General features: G+C 38.5%; 1 non-coding gene across 1 annotated transcript; it reads right to left on the bottom strand.

Annotated features, from left to right (window-relative positions):
* Positions 1-5,315: 5,315 nt before the first annotated feature.
* LOC141699348 (small nucleolar RNA R71) lies at positions 5,316-5,422 on the bottom strand. Its single transcript, XR_012565817.1, has one exon. It is a non-coding gene; the product is annotated as a small nucleolar RNA R71 (small nucleolar RNA).
* Positions 5,423-14,006: the final 8,584 nt, after the last annotated feature.

Below are 14,006 nucleotides of genomic sequence, written 5' to 3'. Positions count from 1 at the left end.
AGTGACAGCAAGACGTGCCCTGAGTCTGGCAGCCATGTTAGCATTTTGCCTTGTGTGCAAATGAAGCTCAGCTGCTGCTCTCACCATAGCTTGCTCAGTTTGCTCTTCTGTTCTAAAAGTCCAGCCCCCACCTCATCCTCAGTAAAAGTTCCAGATGAGGACACGTCCAGATACCTGAAGACAAAAGATTTGCCATCTGGAACTATTTTCTGGCGCTTAGAGGGCGCATCGTCCTTGTCTGAGATATTCACCACAGTGGTATCAATAATCTTTGGTGGGGGGAAGGAACCACAGCAGGCGCATGATCCTTGGTTTTTGGATCAGTTTTCATGGGAATGTGCTTGGTCCTGGCTTTTAGCTTTCTAGTGGCCCCAATAGCAAACCCTTTGGGAAGAGAAGTCATATCTGTGACATAACATGGAAAATATCAGAAATGGACGTGCCGAGGTATGAGGACGCGCCCTATATGTTTTGACATAACAATATTAAAATGACAAGTATGCATATAAAACTGGATGTATCCTATGTGATATGACTTATCCTGTGTAAACTATAGAATATAACAGCCTTATACAAACATCAAAATCACATAAAGGATATGAAGACGCGTCCTAACATCAAGACACGTCAAAAGCAAAATATATATATTGTAAATACATGTATATATGTCAGGTAAAGTGGAAGCTATGTGTATGAAGATGCATGTATGACGCGTCCTAAGTCTGTGACGCGTCCTATATGTGATAATTCTTACCCTGTTTTAGGTCCACTTGTCTGCTAATGTCAAGTTGGACCAATTCTGTGGCATTAAGTCCCTTAGCATTTTCAGAAACTGTGAGGATGGGTTTTCCATTGTAAAAGTCATGGTATTTACAAATGGAACCAAACCTGGCAGACAGAGCCCCAATTTTCTTAAGGTTGGCTTCTGTGATCATCTCCTTGAGATTGAAATGCTCCTCATCATACTTAAGCACCTTTTCTGCTCTCTTTTTTCTCTTCCCTGTTAGCTTTTTTTAGTTCTTTTATCTAATGAGGAGAGATGAGGATTATCAAAAAGGAAACGGGAAGACGCGTCCTGATTAATAGGACGCGTTCTAGGAACATCACTTACTTGGTTTTAAGTTAAAGCGAACGCAAGCTCTCTTGACATTAAAGATGTAGAAAAAGGTTATTTACAGTCCCTCTCATGGCTCACCTTGCCTTCATTGAAGCCCTTGTTATTTAACCACTTGTTGACAATAAAGAAGTGGTAACCAGGGATAGACTTCCTAATGCTGAAGAAGTAACTAAACTCCTTCATGGAGGGCGCGCCCAACCCTAGGTTGTGGTACATGATATACAAGGCCCATGCTAACTTCTATGAATTTGGGGATAGTTAAACTGGAGCAATGTCATACCATTTTAAAATTTTCTTGATGTATGGATGCAAGGGCGTGCCCACACCCAGAGAGATAAGTTTTGGAGTAAGAACCATTCTAGGGATCCTCAAATTCTCCACGTTAAAAATATGAGGCCTCATCATTCTAAGAGGACGCGCCTAAATTCCCTCCATATCGTAATACTTCATGGTCCATCCAATCTCTAGGTCTGTTGCAGTAGATTTCATCCCATCACAAGCTAGTTTGTGTTCTTTCTTCCTCCAGACATTTTTCTCTACCTCAGGGAGATCTTTGAGTTCTTTCCGATCAAAATCAAGCTCTACATCATTTGGCTCCCAATGCTCCAGTGGAGAGATATATTGTTGAGGAGAGATGGGGTATTTTTCAGGCTCAGGAGCTCTTTCCTCGAACTCACCCTCACTATGAGGAGAAGGCGTGTCATGAACAAGAGACGTGTCCTAAACATGAGATACATCTTGAGCGGATGTGGACGTGCCCTCGTCAGAGATGGTTTTATGTTTTTGTGATTTACTAGAAGAAGAGATGATCTCATCATCAGTCCAATCTTCGATTGCTTGGCTACGGGCGGTTTGGGAAGTCCTCTTGCGTTTCTTTCCAAGTCTTGCACAAAGGGGAACGTTGTTTATTGATTCAGAGTTTGAGCTTGCCATGATTGAAGTTTTTTATTTCAGAGATTCAAATACACGGGATTCTGCTTCAAGGAAATATTATGTCCTATGATGTTCAGGTAGTTCGGGAATAAAAGAAATGGAAGGTGGGGAATAAATCTCAAGATGTTTGTTGAGAACTTTGAATGGATGGAATGGAGAGGATGAAGACGCGTCCTCCAGCTGAAATAAGAAGGATAAAGATTTTGAGGACGCGTACCTGTCTTAAAGAAAAGAAGTAAGATAATAAAAAAAAGGTGTAAAGACAGGTTTTATGCTATGACGCGTCCTAGTTTGATAGCGCATCTGCTCTATTCATGTTGAAACAAGTTAAACTGCGACGAGTAAATCATGCAATAAACAACAGGACACACCCTCTGTGGTAGACGCGTCCACCATAATTGAAACATAGTGGAAGTTTAATCGATTATGGTTAATTTAGGGAAAATTTATTTAAACCCTAGAAACATTTAATTGAGAATCAAAAAAGGCAAAAGATAACATTCTTACAGATACATACATATATGAATGAAGAACAGTTCATGGAGAAAAGAAGTATATGAACAGTCTTTTGATTATCACGGATGATTTAATCGATAAAATAAAGAAATAAAGAGGAATTTACATACCTTGTAAGTTCTAGAAAAGATTGACTGCAAAAAGTCGAGAAATAAATGGAGAAATGGCCGGATTTTAAAACTTGAAATTTCTGCTTGAGCGGTGGCGATGACGGTTGTTAAGAGAGTAAAATAATGATGTGAGTTTTATTTTAGGGTATTTATAGAGGAGAGGGTATGCTGACGTGTGCAACAGCTGTAACGCAATGGCTATAGAGTGAGTGGAAAGACACGTCCTCCTCCAAAGATGCGTCCTGGGTTTGTAAGCTAAATTTCATTGCTTGGTTTTAAGGATAAAAATTCCAACTTTGTTTTCAACTGCGTATGGAATTTGGGGGGTAGTTGTTATACCCAAAATTTGGCATTGGGTCAAGAACGGGTCAATTGGACCAGAATTGGGACAAGCGGATGAAGAATAAGGTTATGGACTGTAATGTACAAAGGAAAACGTGCCCTCTATACATAGGACACGTCCAACTTGTAGTGGATTGTGTGAGTTGAATTGTTTGAAGCCAAGGTTGTCGTGTCAAGAAGACTAGGACGCGTCCAGAGCTAAGGATGTGTTGAGTGGCATTTATGACACTTTATTACGCTCTGTAAAGCTTTAAATTGGTGTGTTTGTACTCAAGTTGTTGGTATTTTAATGTGTTTTCTAGTGTTTTTATATTTTCAGGCATTCTCCAGGTAATCAAGTGAATTAGCATGGTTTTAGTGCTAATTGGGTGTTAGGATGGTGTTGGAATAAAAGCTTGTGGAAAACCAACTCAAATCAGCAAGGAAAAGAAGAAGTCGGAATTTTATACAGGGAGTCAGCGCGTCCGCATTGTGATAGCGCGTGGCAGCGCCCAAAGATCAAAAGCTCAGCGCGCCCGCGCTGGTCAAGCACGCGGCCGCGCCAGGTCGAGAAAAGAAATTATGTTTATATTCTGATTTTTATCCAGAAGACTTCTACTCTGTATGGGGCAGCTATATATACATAAATAAGCTCGTGTTTTTATAAGGAGAGACGTACAAAAGCTAAGGAAAAGGAGTAAAGAAGATTGTAGAGCACAATTCAATCAAGGCGAAGAAGATCTAGTTTATTCTTGTGATTCTTTGTTTAAGTTGTAACTTTGGATGCTAGTTTTCTTATTCTTGAACCTTTACTTGTGTTTTGTACTTGGTTTTATTAAGTATAAAGACTACGTTTATTATACCATGCTTTCATCGTGGGGTTCTAGCGAATTTATTTATAGATTTATTTAATTAATTTGTTCGATGCCTTAGTGTTTGGTGATTGTATGATAACCTAGTATTGGTTGTGCTTATTCGTCTTATGAGCGTCGCGAACTTATAAGATAGTGTGTTACTTCTTAATGAAGTGAAAGTGAATTTAAGGATTTAGAACTTGCCATGCTAGCATAGGTTCATGTGTTATTGTTATGCATGATTCATAGGTAATTTTAACCATCTTACTTTCCCTATGTAATCACGAAAGATAACTTGTGCATTAAACCGTTATATTTTCAAATCCTATAGACATATAGGGTCTCAATATAATTGGTGTCTATTCATCTTCTATCTCTTTTGTGGATGTCTGGTAGTATGGTACTCGTACAATGAAAGTTGGCGTTTATCAGTTTCGTGTTATCTGATTAGTGTCATCACCATTATATGGTAAGGTTAAGAATGAAAAGGCTATTGAATGAAGTAATTAATGAAGTTAGAATCCCATGTTTATGTCATATATTATTCAACCCTCTTTACTCTCTTTAGTTAATGTTCTCTAGTATAATTCTCATTAGTTAATCGTAGTATAATTAAAACCCAAATTATTATTCGTCTTAGTATTGAATAATAGCCATATCATTGTTGCATAAGTGCATAAATCACAAGATTAATCTAAATCAGTCTCTGTGCGATCGAACCAGAAATAATTCTATATTACTTAGAACACGTATACTTGCATGAATTTTAGCGCATGTTTAGCCACTATCAAGTTTTTGGCGCCGCTGCCGAAGACTGCAGTGTTAACTTTTAGTTTATGTGTTTTTCATCAGTGATCGTTGAAGTTCATTGACTCGGACATTGTTACTTACCTAATCTTTTTCTTTGTCATGTTTCAGGTACTCTAGCGAGCGTGTATGCATACGCGTTCATGGGCTCGTAAGAGAACTCTGGATCAAGCCGAGGAAGAAGTTGTAGTGATTCGAAGGGAAGTTTTTGAGGACGAAGAGAAAGTAGTAGAAGAAGAAAAAGTCGAGGAACCAGCTCTAGTAGTGATGGGAGATCAAGCAGATAATCCTAAGGCTCTAATGGACTATTCTTAGCCTAAGATCAATGATATTCAGTCGAGCATCATCAGACCAGCCATCTCGGCTAACACTTTTGAGATTAAGTCGAGCACGATTCAGATGATACAGAACTCAGTTCAGTTTGGGGGTTCTCCTATAGAAGACCCCAACATGCACATCAGGGATTTCATCGAGATCTGTGACACTTTCAAGTTCAATGGGGTGACTGAAGATGATATCAAGCTGTGACTCTTCCCATTCTCTCTAAGGGATAAAGCAAAGTGCTGGTTACATTCTCTATCACCAGGGTCTATCACCACATGGGAGGATCTTGCTCAAAATTTTCTCACTAAATTCTTTCTGATGGCGAAGACTGCTGCAATCAGGAATGCTCTTACTCAGTTTGCTCAACAAACTGGAGAATCTCTATGTGAGGCTTGGGATCGATATCAGGAGATTCTAAGGAAGTGCCCACACCATGGCATGCCTGATTGGATGATTATAAACTGTTTCTACAATGGGTTAGGCACTCAATCTAGACCTATGCTCGATGCAATATTAGGAGGAGCCCTGTGGGCTAAGAGCTATAATGAAGCTTATGAATTGATCGAACTGATGGTTGCTAATGAATATCAAAATCCTTCTCAGAGGCTAACTCGGGGCAAGGTAGCAGGAATTTTGGAGTTGGATGCAGCAACTGCTATAGCTTCCCAACTTAAAGCGTTGACGATGAAAGTGGACTCTTTGGCGAATTATGGAGCTAATCAAATCTCTAGTGTTTGTGAGAATTGTACGCATCTCATGAAACAGAGCAGTGTGCTATTTGTAATGAATCAGCTCAATTTGTAAGCAACTTTCAAAGATCACAACAACAAGCTCCAACCACTTATCATCCAAATAATCACAATCATCCTAATTTCAGCTGGAGTAATAATCAGAATACGGTGCAACAATCTTATCAGCCATATACAGCAAAGTTATATAACCCTCCTGGTTTTCAGCGCCCGCAATATGCCCCTAGGAAATAACTTCAACTTCAGCAGCTACCACAAGCTAATGAAAAATCTGAATTGGAGGAGTTACGGCTCATGTGTAAGAGCCAAACTGTGTCTATAAAGACCTTGGATAATCAGATTGGGCAAATTGCTAATGCGTTACTGAATCATCAACCTGGCATGCTCCCAAGCGATACTGAAATGCCAGGCAAGAAGGAAACTAAGGAGCATGTTAAGGCAATAACATTGAGGTCTGATAAGGTGATGAATCCTGAAAAATCAAAGACTCTGGAATCTGAAGTTGAGGCTGAAGAAGAAGAAGTGCAGAAGGAAGCAGAAGTGGAACCAAGGAAGACTACTGTTGAGCACACTCCTCATGAGGGTAATACAGGGGAGAAATAGATCTATCCTCCACCTCCTTTTCCTAAGAAGTTGCAGAAGAAAAAGCTGGATAAGCAATTTGAGAAGTTTCCAGAGGTGTTCAAGAAACTTTACATCAACATACCTTTTACTGAAGCTCTTGAACAAATGCCTAGTTATGTGAAGTTTATGAAATGTATTCTCTCTAGGAAGGTGAAGCTTGATGACTTAGAAACCGTTGTTCTCACGGAGAAATGCAGTATTGTGCTGCAACAGAAGTTGCCTCTGAAGCTTAAAGATCCTGGAAGTTTCACTATTCCATACACCATTGGAAAGGTGTCATTTGACAAATGTCTATGTGACTTGGGAGCTAGCATCAATCTGATGCCTTTGTCAATCTTCAAGAAGTTCAACTTGCCTGATCCAAAGCCTACTTATATGACTTTGCAGTTGGTCGACCGTTCTATTACATATCCGCGAGGTATTGTGGAGGATGTCTTGGTCAAGGTGGATAAACTCATCTTCCCCGCTGATTTTGTAATTCTTGATTTCGAGGATGATAAGAAGATTCCCATAATCTTGGGAAGACCTTTCTTGGCTACTGGCCGAACCTTGATAGATGTGCAGAAGGGTGAGCTCACCATGCGAGTGATGGATCAGGATGTAACTTTTAATGTGTTCAATGCCATGAAGTTCCCTACAGAAAATGAGGAGTGCTTAAAAGTGGAGTTGGTTGATTCTGTGGTTACTTCAGAACTTGATCAATTGCTAAGATCGGATTCCTTAGAGAAGGCCCTATCGTGGAATTCCGATAGTGAAGATGATGAAGGGGATGAACAGTTGCAATTTCTGAATGCTTCTCCCTAGAAGAGGAAGATTGATATGCCTTTTGAATCTCTGGGAATGAAGGAGTTGAACAAAGATCTTAAGCGCCTCAAGCCATCTATTGAGGAAGCTCCTACTCTTGAGCTTAAGCCTTTACCTGAATATTTGAGGTATACATTTTTAGGTGATGCATCTACTTTGCCTATGATTATTGCATCTGACCTTTCAGGTAGCGACCATGATAAGCTTTTGAGAATTCTTAGAGAATTCAAATCAGCAATTGGCTGGACTATAACATAAATCAAGGGAATCAACCCTTCATATTGCATTCACAAAATTCTGCTAGAGGAAGGAAGAAAGCCTACTGTTGAGCAACAGAGACGGCTAAATCTGATCATGAAGGAGGTTGTGAAGAAGGAAATTCTTAAGTGGCTGGATGCAGGGATCATCTGTAACACCCCCAAATCCGGGGACGGGGATCTGGGTTGTCACGAGTTCCATTTCCCTTCATAATACTTAATCTTAATAATCAACCAACTACTGCATACTGTGACCCCACAATATACACACACCACAAGTTATAATCTCAGAGATGAATATCCAAAAATAACACAAGTCATTTTATTCCATAATTATAAGCCATAATCGGGGTTATCTTATACGTTAAAATCCTTGTTTTCCACTTCATTATGTTATGGGTTTCTTCTACCTTGATGGCGACCTCCCTGACTATCACATTCAGGGTTTGCTCTAAATCTTATTTCTCAAACTAGGGCTTTCATCTAAGATCTCATCTTTAAGCTCTTGAACGTTTGGAACCCAAGTTCTGTAGGAATACCTCATTATTCCCTTATCATCTTTCTCAGTATTAATCTCTTCTCTATTCATTGGCTCTCTGCCTTCATTTATCACTTTTTTTCTCTTGGCACAATATGATGTTTTCCAATAATTCAGCCTGCATTACAATCTCAAACAACTTTTCAGTACCGGCTCCGGTTACCTTCACTTCTATTTCCATTTTTTCAAAATATCTTATCAACTCTCCCAAAGACATTATCATCTTGAGTCGCACCTTTCTACTAAGGATGTTAGCCATCATATTGGCTTTCCCTGGATGATAAAGAATCTCATAATCGAAATCCTTGATTAGCTATAACCACTTCCTCTGGCGCATGTTGAGCTCTTTCTGCGTGGAAATATACTTGAGCTCTTATGGTTTGTGTAATTTTCGCACTTCTATCCATACAAGTAGTGCCTCCAATATTTAGGGCAAAACTATTACCGTGAGCCCGAGATCATGGGTGGGATATCGAATTTTATATTCCCTTAATTGTCTTGACGCGTACGCGATTACCATATGTGCTGTATAAGAAGCACCCTAATTCCTTATATGAAGCGTCACAACAAATCACAAAATCTGCTTTTCCATCCGGCAACGCCAACATAGGGGTCATCACCAATCTTTGCTTCAGTTCTTGAAAGCTGTTCTCGCATTTCTCTCTGGTAGTCGCCCTAACCACGGTCATCAATTCCTCCACGACCCTTTCTTCATTCTTGTCAGGATCTCCCACGGGATCCTCATCAGCAACAATCCCTTCTGAGATAACATCCTCAACCGCTACATCCTTAATATGAACATCATCTAGTCCCTCGTTAGGGTGCTCCATTGGATCCACAATCTGATCCCCAATATAAAGTAAAACATCATCGTGTTATTACTCTTGAACTTCAGGGTTCAGAGTCTCGCTACCATATACGATAACGATTTATGTTACTATCATGATATTTATAAGGGTTCCCGCAAGGGTTTTAACTGTCAGTACTACGTTAGGTAGTCCGACTATGAACTTGGCAAGAGTTCTTATTATCTTAGTGAATTTATTATTTTTAACGACGCATCATCTCTGAGGTTTATAACGCTTAGCTCTGATACCATTTTTGTAACACCCCTAAATCCGGGGTCGGGGATCCGGGTTGTCACGAGTTCCATTTCCCTTAATAATACTTAATCTTAATAATCAACCAACTACTGCGTACTGTGACCCCAAAATATACACACACACCACAAGTTATAGTCTCAGAGATGAATATCCAAAAATAACACAAGTCATTTTATTCCACAATTATAAGCCATAATCGGGGTTATCTTATACGTTAAAATCCTTGTGGAATCATTATGTTATGGGTTCCTTCTACCTTGATGGCGACCTCCCTGACTATCACATTCAGGGTTTGCTCTAAATCTTATTCCTCAAACTAGGGCTTTCATCTAAGATCTCATCTTTAAGCTCTTGAACGTTTGGAACCCAAGTTCTGTAGGAATACCTCATTATTTCCTTATCATCTTTCTCGGTATTAATCTCTTCTCTATTCATTGGTTCTCTGCCTTCATTTATCACTTTTTTTCTTGGCACGATATGATCTTTTCCAATAATTCGGGCTGCATTACAATCTCAAACAACTTTTCAGTACCGGCTCCGGTTACTTTCACTTCTATTTCCATTTTTTCAAAATCTCTTATCAACTCTCCTAAAGACATTATCATCTTGAGTCGCACCTTTCTACTAAGGATGTTATCCATCATATTGGCTTTCCCTGGATGATAAAGAATCTCATTATCGAAATCCTTGATAAGCTTTAACCACCTCCTTTGGCGCATGTTGAGCTCTTTCTGCGTGGAAATATACTTGAGCTCTTATGTTTTGTGTAATTCTCGCACTTCTATCGATACAAGTAGTGCCTCCAATATTTAGGGCAAAACTATTACCGTGAGCTCGAGATCATGGGTGGGATATCGAATTTTAAATTCCCTTAATTGTCTTGACGCGTACACGATTACCTTGTTGTGCTGTATAAGAAGTACCCTAATTCCTTATGCGAAGCGTCACTATAAATCACAAAATCTGCTTTTCCATCCGGCAACGGCAACATAGGGGTCATCACCAATATTTGCTTCATTTCTTGAAAGCTGTTCTCGCATTTCTCTCTTGTAGTCGCCCTAACCACGGTCATCAATTCCTCCACGGCCCTTTCTTCATTCTTGTGAGGATCTCCCACGGGATCCTCTTCAGCAACAATCCATTCTGGGATAACATCCTCAACCGCTGCATCCTTAATATGAACATCATCTGGTCCCTCGTTAGGGTGCTCCATTGGATCCACAATCTGATCCCCAAGATAAAGTAAAACATCATCGTGTTATTGCTCTTGAACTTCAGGGTTCGGAGTCCCGCTACCATATACGATAACGATTTATGTTACTATCATGATATTTATAAGGGTTCCCGTAAGGGTTTTAACTGTCAGTACTACGTTAGGTTGTCCGACTATGAACTTGGCAAGAGTTCTTATTATCTTAGTGAACTTATCATTTTTAACGACGCATCATCTCTGAGGTTTATAACGCTTAGCTTTGATACCATTTCTGTAACACCCCCAAATCCGGGGTCGGGGATCCGGGTTGTCACGAGTTCCATTTCCCTTAATAGTACTTAATCTTAATAATCAACCAACTACTGCGTACTGTGACCCCACAATATACACACACACCACAAATTATAGTCTCAGAGATGAATATCCAAAAATAACACAAGTCATTTTATTCCACAATTATAAGCCATTACACCTCAAAAGGGTTTCTGAATAAATTTACATATTCTTTTCCGTTATTACAATTCATAAGTATACATAAGTCTGGTACATCAAAAGTTGAAAGCCTAGCCTATTGGTAGCTCCTACCTCTTGCTACAACGGCATCAACGCCTACAAGAAACTGCGGAACGTTTCCTATCCGCTCACGAATTGGGAGCTTGGTCTTGTTCATCTTGTCTATCTGTTATTATGTGATGAAAGAAGAAAGCAAGGGTGAGCAACAAGCCCACCAAAATAATATGTATAATGATTTACAATATATGAGCATTCTCATAGTACTCATGAAAGTCTTGGTCAAGCAGATATGAACCAAGTTTGATATCTTAACGCGACCAAGTCGCAAAATATTCAGTATATATGTATATATACCTTTTGAAATTTTGGAAATCCCCTTCCATGCATAATATACACAGAGTTCCAGTCTATAACTGTATAAAGATATCGTTGCAAGGTGATCTCATATATCTAACCTTGTCTCAATGTTTTTCTGAAAATCTTTGTCATGCATAAGATAATCATTTACTAGATATAAGTTAAAAAGATGAAGTTACAAGATACTCCAATATACTTATATCTTTTCCGAATACTACTTGAACTACCACCGTTCAAGGTATAATCAGTTTCAAAAGTTCATCACATAGATGAGACTACGAGACAAGACTTGAATAAATTCAATCTTTGAAATATCATTCAAAAGAGATGAAGTTACGATATACTTCATTAAGTCCCGATATATATATACACCTATATATATATCTCATACATTCCCTAAAAACCTCTGTCATGACAAGTATAAACAGAGTTGTCATATCCAATGAATTTGGAAAGAAGAGAATTTTGGCATAAACCTGATATCTTGCTGATCAGGCAAAGATATCAATAAGTAACCTTTTCTACTAGTAGATGGATGAATCCCCCACCGGTCATCACCCTGGCCGCATTAGGACCTTGTGCTCGACAGCCAACCGACCTCTTACGCGTTGATGGACTGCCACCCAGCCACTTACACTTTGATAGACCGTACCCCGGCCTATCGCTTATGCCGACTCAATTAGATGGACTTACTTCTCAAACGTTGGGAAAGTAATCAAAGTCTTTTATCAAAACAGCAACCTCGTTGCGAACATAAAATACACCACAGAGCCGGATCCCTCAGATTTTTAAGCGAGTTTTTAAATCCCCTTCGAAAGGAAGATCTTAAATTTGAAAACGAGTTTTGGGATCCGCTCTAACTTTTAATATCATTTTGAAGACTGAAAAACATTTTAAAGAATGTTTAGAATAATTATGATTTAATAAAATAAATCCATCCCGATATATTAGAAAATATTTAAATATTATTATTAAAATAATATTCCCTTAAAGGATAATATTTATAAAAATATTTGAAGTAGAAGTTTTAAAACTCATACTTGAAATGAGTAATAAATAACAAAATATACATATACGAAAGTACGATCTTTATTTGAATAATTGAAAATAGTTTGATTATTATTTAAAACTATCAAATATACCTTATCCGATTCATAGTTATAGAAACTATATATATAAATATATATATATATATATATATATTTGTGTGTGTTATACTCAGGAACATCGACTCCCGGTTTAGAAAAATGTTCACCTTTAGGTCCCCTATACTAAGGGTATACGCAACTAATGCTTATCTCTAGCATAGGTATTATGCAGTTTATAAGCATTTGAATTGATAATAGAATAACAAGATTTCACAACATGCATAAATATACCATATCACATGCTCCAATATATCGCAAGATTTGCTAATAACAGTCATGCACTTATCTCAAGATAATGCATCAGTATATTTACATCACAACAATAGTATAACGGGTAGAAAACTTGCCTGAGCGTTCCGGGATAGACTTAAGCTTAGAGTGGGTCCGGTAACCTATGAACAACAACATAATCCGGAATTAGACCACGGTCGCTTAAGAAACTAGTCAACACTCACTCATACCCTAACGGTCGCTTACGGTCGCTTAGACACTTAACGATTTGCGTTAATCACTCGCGTACCCTCGGCTCCACCAATTTTAATAAATTAACCGTTATGAATTTTTAGGCGACTCTTTCGTGAATACTCTACCAACTGCCTAACCCACCTTACATAATTGTTTCATACTTCAAATGGTCATTTAAGGACCTTAACCAAGGTTTCAAAGTAAAGTCAGGGGAAATAATTCGTTCGCAAAACGCCGTTACTTAAAACGGTCATTTCTCCTAAACCGTACATCGGATTCAAGCGAACCACATATCAAAACGAAGCTTACGACAAAATCTAGCTAAAGATGGCAAAGTTACAGATTCAACAGTTAGATATCTGTCCCGAACACTAAGAACAAGCAGTTGTATGAAAACGGGCATTACGACGGCTATGTTTACACGATTACCAAGTTTTAAACCACTCCAAACAACCATAATTCAACTCACAACCACCAATACAACCAAAATTCATCCAATCCTTACTACATCAGTCCTTAACCTTATGATTTTCCCAACTCATTCAACCACAAACATGAGCTACTAACTATGCTTAAGATTCATTAACCAATAACCAAGATTTATAACCCAAGATCACTACAAATCCAACCAAACTTTAAACAAAAAGTATCATGCTTCTCATATACTAAATCGATCATAACCACTCCTTAATACTCAAAAGTAAAGCTAGGGTATGAGGTTTTACCTTCCTTGGTGAGTGATAAGTTGCTAGGAAGCCTTACGGAGCCTTGATCTAACCTCCAACAAGCTTGATCTTTCAAAGAAATCAAGAACACAAAAATTAATTTCAAGAAAGTATTCACCATCTTCTTGAATGATTTATATAAAATGCTAGGAAAGGATTTTGAAGCTAAGATTCCTAGGAAGTATGTAACTTAACTAGGAGAAACTAGGATAATTACCTTGTAAATTAGCAAGTAGAGGAGCTTGGACTTCCCATTTGTTAAGAAAGAAGTCGAGAGGTTTTCTTCAAGAAATGGAGATGAAAATGAATTGTTTGCTTGCTTGGTGAATTTGTGTGGTGTTTTGTTTGCTTGGTTAATTAGAATTTACCATGGTAAATAATGTTTGGCTAATAATCATCCAACAAAACAAATCTACTTGTCATGCTTATGTCATCTTCCTTATGTCTTCCATTTGCCACATGTCTCTCCCTTGTGGTTTGATGATGTCATAATCCTTGGCTTCTTGTACAAGCTTGTCTCTTGGTCGC

This window comes from Apium graveolens, chromosome 11, assembly GCF_009905375.1.
Source record: "Apium graveolens cultivar Ventura chromosome 11, ASM990537v1, whole genome shotgun sequence".
NCBI classification, from domain to species: domain Eukaryota; kingdom Viridiplantae; phylum Streptophyta; class Magnoliopsida; order Apiales; family Apiaceae; genus Apium; species Apium graveolens.
The sequence above is the reverse complement of the archived record's forward strand: the minus strand, read 5'-3'. Positions and strand labels throughout refer to the sequence as shown.